This window comes from Alexandromys fortis, unplaced genomic scaffold (assembly GCF_014885135.2).
Source record: "Alexandromys fortis isolate MF-2015 unplaced genomic scaffold, M_Fortis_MF-2015_v1.1 scaffold_130, whole genome shotgun sequence".
Lineage (NCBI taxonomy): Eukaryota > Metazoa > Chordata > Mammalia > Rodentia > Cricetidae > Alexandromys > Alexandromys fortis.
Genome location: NW_026068016.1, coordinates 2,501,669 through 2,509,740, shown reverse-complemented (window position 1 = coordinate 2,509,740; position 8,072 = coordinate 2,501,669). Strand labels below are relative to the sequence as shown.

General features: G+C 46.8%; 1 protein-coding gene across 1 annotated transcript in view; it reads right to left on the bottom strand.

Annotated features, from left to right (window-relative positions):
* Window positions 1-4,442, bottom strand: part of Lgals3 (galectin 3) — an 11,913-nt gene extending 7,471 nt beyond the window's left edge. Inside the window, exon 1 of the mRNA XM_050162427.1 lies at window positions 4,310-4,442. The gene's annotated coding sequence lies outside the window, so the exon portion shown is untranslated. The remainder of the gene's footprint in view (window positions 1-4,309) is intronic.
* Between the last annotated feature and the right edge of the window lie 3,630 nt (window positions 4,443-8,072).

The following is an 8,072-nucleotide window of genomic DNA, read 5'->3' as shown; positions in this document are numbered from 1 at the left end:
CTCTCTCTCTCTCTCTCTCTCTCTCTCTCTCTCTCTCTCTCTCTCTCTCTCCCTCTCTCTCTCATTCTTTCTTTCCCTTGGGGTGCTGAGGATTAAATTTTTTGCCTTGGACTAGCAACACTCTAGTACTAAGCAACACAAGCAGCCTCCAGAGGGCTGCTTTGGACCGGGGTTAGTTCTAGCTGAGCTCAGAATCATTGCAGTTATTTTGCTAGAATTACCCAGACCACCAGAATGACCTGGACCTAGGAATAATCATAACCTCTTCTGACTTCATTTGCCCACTTCTGGTATTTTACTCAGTTATTCCAAGAAATAACATTACTGGGTGAGTGTGGTGGCTCATATTTGTAATCTCAGCATTCCGTAGCACGGGGACTACCATGAGTTTGAAGTTAGCCTGGACTACATACCAAGTTCCAGGGTCTCATTCTGGCCTTGAACACTTAGGGCAATCCTTTTTCCTCAGCCTCCCAGTTACTGGGATCAAAGGCAGGAGTCACAATGCCTGGCTTCAGAATTTTCTTAAGAAACTAAAACTTAAGTTGGGCATGGTGGCACACAGCATTCAGAAGGCAGAGGCAGGTAGATCTCTGTGAGTTTGAGGATCAGTCTGGTCTATGTGGCAAGTTCTGGCCAGCCAAGGTTACATAGTGAGACCCTGTGTCCATTTTGGAGGCTGTTAGGGAACAGTTTTGAAGTTCAAAGTAGGCAGGGAACTTAGTATGTTTGATTACTCTTTTCCTACCCCTTCAGCAATATCTGTGACTTCAAGCCATTATAGACCACAGTAGCACACTACCCTATGACTGTGAGAGCCCCAAATGTTTTCAAACATTGCCAGATATCCCCTAGGGCAAGACCAGGTATGGTTGAAAACCACCAGTCTAGGCTGTTAACATCTATCCCGGCATAAAGGTGCAGAAGCAAGGCAATAAAAACTAATAAGGGGTTTCGGGTTTTAAAACTAGCCAAGTTTACAAGGAAGGACAGTAACCGCCTGTAACCTCAGCTCTAGAGAAGCCGAGGCAAAAGGATCAAAAGAGTAAAGCCCTCTAAGCTACAGGTCTAAGCAGACCCTGTTCCAAACCAAGGGCAATCTATTGCTGGATGTGGCACTGAACACTGGGATTCCCAGCACCCAGAAGGCTGAGGCAGGAGGATTGCGTTTAAGGTTAACCTAAGCCACACAGCAAGGTCATCTCCAAAATCCAGAAAGAAACACTTCCGCCAAAAGAAAACTTTTCTTTGCCTTCCCTTAAGTAGGTTACAATTTTAAGAGGCTGTAAGACTTATGTTAAACTCTTAAGTCTAAAGGCCAAATCTTTGATGTTATATGTTTCATGTAAAAATTCTGTGTGAGAAAGATAAAACAACCTAACTTTACCATTTTCTTCCAAAAGTACCCTATTGCTAAAACACGAATCAAAACGAATGATACAATTAGCAACTGTAGGGCATTTCCACATTGAACTTTGTTCTTCTCAAAGCCTCTGATCAGGGCTGGTTTGGGCCGGTTTCCAGTCTAGTGAAAGGAAGTTTTAGAAACAGCAGATTTCATTGTGATTCACGGATGACAGTTTGGATTGCACTGTTACAACTGCAGGGGATGCTGGGATAATGATGCCCTCTCTGCGTCTGCGTGCTGATTTTCCATTCCCAGAGGACATTCACAGCTCTGTCTATTTTGTTAGCAATCTGATGAGACTGACCGGAGAAAATATTCCCACTATAAAGCCAGAGATCAGAGAGCTACCTGAGTGGCCCAAAGCGATCTCACTGGCAGTGTGGGACCAGGGTCCACGTCTGAAATTGTTAGTTACTTCACTGAAAAATTCTTTGGCTTGTTCTCCCAGACCTACATAGCATGCTGAAATAGTAAACAAATTGTAAGATCCAACTTTATCCAGAACATGAGCACGGTGGTGACTCAGCCAACCCACAGGCTACTGAAGGCAGAATACTGTCGTGTACAGCCACGTTGCTAAGAAGAACCACGTTTTAACAATACGTTGTGCTTTTCCAATACCAGTATTTACTGTTTTGTTTGTGTCACCTCTCAACCATAGATCTTCTTTTTCACTGAGGTGTGTGTGTGTGCGCGCACGTGTATGTGTATATGTGTGTGTGTTATGCATGCTTATGCACCTGTGTGTGAAGGTGCGTGTGCCCATGTGTGTAGGTCAGAGGTCAATGCCAGATGTCCTCTGCAGTCACTCTTCACCCTGTTTTCCATTTCTCCTTTAGCCGGGGTGCACACCTGGCTACAATGGCTGGTGAGTGTGATGTGGGAGTCCTCTCTGTGCTGAGATTACCATTAATGAATTAAGAAACTGCTTTAGACCTATAGCAGGGCAGAACTTAGATAGGCAGGGAAAACTAAAGTAAATGCTGAAAGAAAGAAGGGCGGAGTCAGAGGGAAGCCATGTAGCCCCACCCGAGCCAGGCGGAACTTTAGCCAGTAAGCCACAGCCACGTAGCGATACACAGATTAATAGAAATGGGTTAAATTAAAATGTAAGAGCCAGCCAATGAGAAGCTAGAGATAATGGGCCAAGCAGCGATTTAATTAATATGGTTTCTGTGTGATTATTTCGGTTCTGGGCGTCCGGGACAAATGAGTGGCCTCCCTCCAACATGAGTGAGCCCATAGACTCCACCTGTCTCCTTATCCACAATAGAGGATTAGAGACAGGCTCCTGTGGCCATTCCCAGCTTGGTCAGTGTGCGGTGGAGATCTGAACTCAGATTTTTCCACTGTGCTGCATTGACCCATCTCTCCAGCCCCCAGATACAGTGTTTTTCAAGTACACTTATTTATTTCATGTCTGTAGGGATGTGTGTGTGTGTGTGTGTGTGTGTGTGTGTGTGTGTGTAAGGGGGTAGGAAAGTATTCAGACTCAGTGTGCACAGGCTAACATGATAGTCCACACGCTGTAATCCTAGCACTCAGAAGACGATGGTAGAAGGAGTGCCGTGAGTTCAAGACCATCCTGGACTATCAACTAATCATGAGGCCAGCCAAGGCTATGCTGTAAGACCCTATCTCTAGGAACAAAAGCAAAATAACACACACACACAATCAGTGACCAAGAAGGAGAAAATTGCTAAGTGTGGTTGTACTGGCCTGTAAAATCACAAGTTCAAAACCAGCCTAGACCAGACCTTGTCTCCATTATAAACAACAAAAATTCTTACAATCTCAAATTCCTTAACCCCCCCCCAAGGACTATTGTGGAAAAAAGCAAACTTTTTGTTATTAAGCTTCATTTTTCATGGAAACAGTGGGGGTGGCAGTTCGCACCTGTAATCTCACTTGGAACACTGAGACAGGACTGAAAAGTGAAAGCCAGCCTGGGCTACGAAGTGAGTTCCAGACCTGCCTAGGCTGCACTGAGACCCCGCCCTCCCCTACCCCAAAAAGTAAATACATAAAAATATGGAAATACATAAACTTGAAGCAAGCAACTTAAAATTTCAGAAATTAGTGAGTTTTAAACGCTGTGATTGCAATTGTTTTCTTTGAAATAAACTGGGCCACTAGGTCCAGGGGTCCTTATTATCTAGAAACCCTGCTCCCTAACTTGCAAAGATTCCAGTTTTTAGAATAGGAATCACGGTTTCAATCCCCACATCATCGGCTCCCTACATTCGTGTTTGAGCAAACAGATAATTTATAATAAGTCCAACTTTAAAAGTCTCCAGCTACGGCTTGGACAAACACCACCACACCCAAAATTTTTTGCCCAGGTCTCGAGGTTATTGCACAAATCACATTGGGCGCGTATGAGTCACTTGGCTTGCAAAAAGTTTAGAGGTTACTTTAGTTCCTCATCAGCATTGTTTTCTGTGCGGTTAGCACGCGGGGAGTGGCTGGACCTGGTAGACCTGGCACCACTTAGCAAGATCTGTAGGGGAAGGCTCAGTAGGTGCAACAAAGGAGCCTGCTGGCCAAGTCAGGGATCCCAGGAGATGTCCTGTAGAGGCCCCAGTGTGTCGGAAGGAGGACCTGGTTCCTATGGCCAAGCTAGGGGTAACTGCTTGGAGTCAACTGCAGGGTAACTTTCAGAAGTTTGGGGCTCACTCCAGTGCAGGACTTCTGAAGAGTGCCCGTGACCCGATGGCATTCCACCACCCCAAGGATGCTAGATATGTAGGTCGTGGCTTTCTCCGAGTGTTACCCGCAGGTGAGCCACGGGCCGTGAGCCCGAGCCTGGGACTCTAAAGGTCGCCTCCGGCAGGGCTGCAGAGCCGATTCCTTTCTTGGTGCACTGAGCAGCAGCGGTCTCCCTCTCCCCGCGCAGCTTACCTGTTGTGTGCTCCGCCCGCAGCTCTGCTCCGCTCCTCTCCGCTAGCTGTTAGCAAGTTGGGCGGTGGCTGAGTGCTTCTAATACACTTCTGCCAGGCCCGTCCTCCCGGGGCGGGGCAGCATCCTCCAGACCATCAGGCGTCAGGCTGGGCTGCGCCCCACGGACCCTGGAGCTTCCCTAAGTTGGAGTACGGACACGCCTATGCCCTACACCTGTGTCCGGCAGTGGACCCTAGCTGTCAGCACTCAGACACTCTTAAGACCCGCACAATTCCCGAGTCTAAAGCTGCCTCTCACGGTCATATCCTGTCTGCATTTCCTTCACCCAAAGCCTTTCTCAGAAGTGCACAGTAACTTATACCTGTGAGGGGAGGGAGGAGCAGGGGTCCCTGACATGTCTGAGATGTAGGAGGTCGTTTGCATTCAGTCCTGCTCTGAATTTTGCTGTGTCTGAATACCCCAAGTTTTGGTGTTTTGGTGTACTCAGAACAGGTTACATAGTAGTTTTTTCTCAGTGGGTATTTGTTGATCAGTGAATGAATGAATGAATTGCGTCCTAGGAAGATGTTTTCTCAAAGATTGGAGGAGAGTCCTGCAGGGCAAGGGACAGTTAAATCAGAAGCACAGAGCAAAGCTCTGTCTGTATGAAACGCTGTTAAAAGGAACAGCCCCCTCTGCGAGGAGGCTGCTAGCCAGTTTGGAAGCAGTTATTTAGATAAAAATGAGAGACGTGGTTAAGGAGATTCAAGATGGCTTTTCTCTTCTGGCTTCAGATGATAACATCGGCCAGTATCTACCAAACATGCGCCCTGAACTGTGCCTAGGGCTTACATACATTTCCGGAGTAAGTATTATTTTAATCCTGTGAGGTCCGAAGCAGCCACCCCAAATGGCAGTGCTGGTGACAATGTCCTAAACAGACTGACTGTGACTGGGTAAACAGAAAATTAAATGTGGTTTCTATTGACCAGAAATCTCTTAACCTACCCCTAAATGTCTGCCTCCTAGGGCAAGGACAGCTAGTTCCTGGTCAATTCCAACAGGCTGCCTCAGCTCAACGCCTACCTCCCCCCCCCCCCAATTCTGCAGACCATCTCATAAAATCCACTTGCATTTCTCCCCCACCCAGAGTGGGGCTGTTACCTTGGCAGCTGGAGCCCCAATAACCCTTTCTTCCTAACCATGGTCCAGTTTGGGGGTTTCACCGTGCCCTTGCTCACAAACCCTGTGTTAGTCATGAGAAAGCTGAGGGATAGAAAACTAAATATAACCATATCAGGGCGACAGTAAATGGTCCTTCTGGAACCAAATGTCTTTCTGCTCTAATTAAAATCCTGAAGCCTGTCTGTCAGACAGCTATAAGGCAGGCTCTTGAGGAGCCTGAGTCAGACAGGAAGCCCTCTGCTGTGTCAGGCCTGAGGGAGCAGCTCGCTCACTCTCCAGAGAATTCTATTTGTGGTCAACTGCTCTTTCCATTTCTGGACAGCCAATCACAGCACCTCCTAAAGCCACCAACGTTCGGTGGCCTTCCCTTCCCTCCTGTCCCTGCCTTCCTTTCCCCCTGCTTCTTTCTATTGAATAGAAAAACAAACAAAGAACAAACTAACAACAACAACAAAAAAAAAAACTAAACATAGTCTATTAAGGTCACCCTAGTCTACCTAGTGAGACCCTATGTCAAAACAACAACAACCAAGATAAAAGATCTGAGTAGAGTGGTTCATGTCTGTAATTCCAGTATTCAGGAGGACTGGGGATCAAGCTATGGACCACAATAGGGACACAGACACACACATATATTCACATACGCACGCATGCGCACATGATGCGTGTCACCTTAAAAGAAGAAACAAACCATCAAGTCAGGGCCTTTATAATGAGGTCCAAGTGGAGTGACCATTGTCCATCTTGTGAGAACACAGTGGGAAGTCACCCTCTAACAATAAAGCAAGCCCAGAATTCACCTTGGTGCCAGGCCCAGCCTCCAGCATAAGGTGTGAGCGCCTGCTGTTTATGAGCCACCTGGTCACCTGGTCTTTCTGTAGAGAAGTCCAAATGATTGACACCAAGCAAGTCATTTGCTTCTCAAACCTCCTTCCACTGGAGGAGCAGAATCCAGAAGTCCTAACTTTTAACTGTAAAACAACCACAACAAGAAACCACTGGCGAAGAGAATCGCCGTAGCATTGACTAGATAAGCCATCAGGTCAGCCCAAGTCTGATCCCTGTAACTCATGAGCAAAGGAGAGAACCAACTCTTGAATGTTGTCCTCTAACCCACACACAATGCTTACAGGCATTTAAAAATATTAAAATGGGCAGATAAGATTTTAGAAATTAGCCGGGCGGTGGTGGTGCACACCTTTAATCCCAGCACTCGGGAGGCAGAGGCAGGTGGATCTCTGTGAGCCTGGTCTACAGAGCTGGTTCCAGGACAGGCTCCAAAGCCATAGAGAAACCCTGTCTCAAAAAAGAAAAAAAAAAGATTTTAGAAATTAATAAATAAAGTATTAAAAATAAAGTCACTGTGGGTAAGTGTGGTGGCTTATGCCTTTGATCCCAGCTCCTGGGGATGCAGAAATAGGCAGATCCCATTCAGTCTAAGGAAGGCCAGTCTGATCTGTAGAGGAGTTTGAGGCCAGCAGGGATACACGGTAAGACCCTGTCTCAAAAACAAAACCAAACAGAAGCCCCGATCACTGTAGACGCTGGTTTATGAAATCCACAGAGCGGTTCAGGTGTCCCCTGACCCTCCAGAATTCCTGTAGTCTCTAAAATAATCAATTATTAGTGGATTAACCAATGACCTCAGCCGGTCTCCCACAAGCAGAGGGAGTGTGTGCACAAGCATCATCAGCGACTCTGCGGAGGCCTGCTGGAGTCTCTGGGACAGATTGACGCGTTCTCCAGGGCCCGCACTATCCCCGCAGTGCTGTTCCCTCCGACCTTCCACACGGAAGTCATTGTGTGGCTACAGATGCGTTTAGACATGGTGAACTCTCCTCTGCACAGGTAGCCTAGCAACCAGTGTTTGAGGAGTCATCTGTAGATGATTAGCATGTGCATATTGCTCAGGACAGACCATAGGACTGCCTTTGGAAATGTTCCAAGCCTTAAGAAGGTTGAGTCAGAAGTGGTCAGTCAAAGAGGTTGCTATGGAGATAAGAGATGAGTCACACTCTTGCCCTCTGGGCAGTCTTTGATCAGTTTGTAGGGACAGATAAAGCATCGTCTTTTTTATTTAGAAGGCTCATTTATGCTGAACCGAACCATTAGCTCAGCTTCCTGCTTCACTGCCCCATCCTAGAGAACACTGCTCTGCCCACTCCATGCCAGATAAAACTAGCAACAGGGTCTTGTATGCCAGGGAGTGCCGGGAGTTTATAATCTATATATGTGCAGTAAATGACTCTTTAGAACCCAACCCAACGCCAATATAAACTCATTCGAAATAAATGTACAAGACGGTCTCATAAAATGTCACGGAATGACTACTAGATACCGATGACTGTGCTGTTTGAAAGAAGGGACAACCTAACCTTGACCCACAGCAAACAGGCCACGTGGCCTCTCCTAGTCCAGATATATTAGGACTCCTATTAATAAAAAGACGATAGAAAGTCGAGCAAAGGCCCTCAGGGCAACTTCAACCCCGGTGTGAGGAGGGACTTGGAGGAAGCTTCTGGAAGGTCCAGGTGATGCCTGAAAGAAAGAACTTCAGGTTGAGAAAGCCAGGAGAGAGTGGAAGAGACCAGAGCCAAGC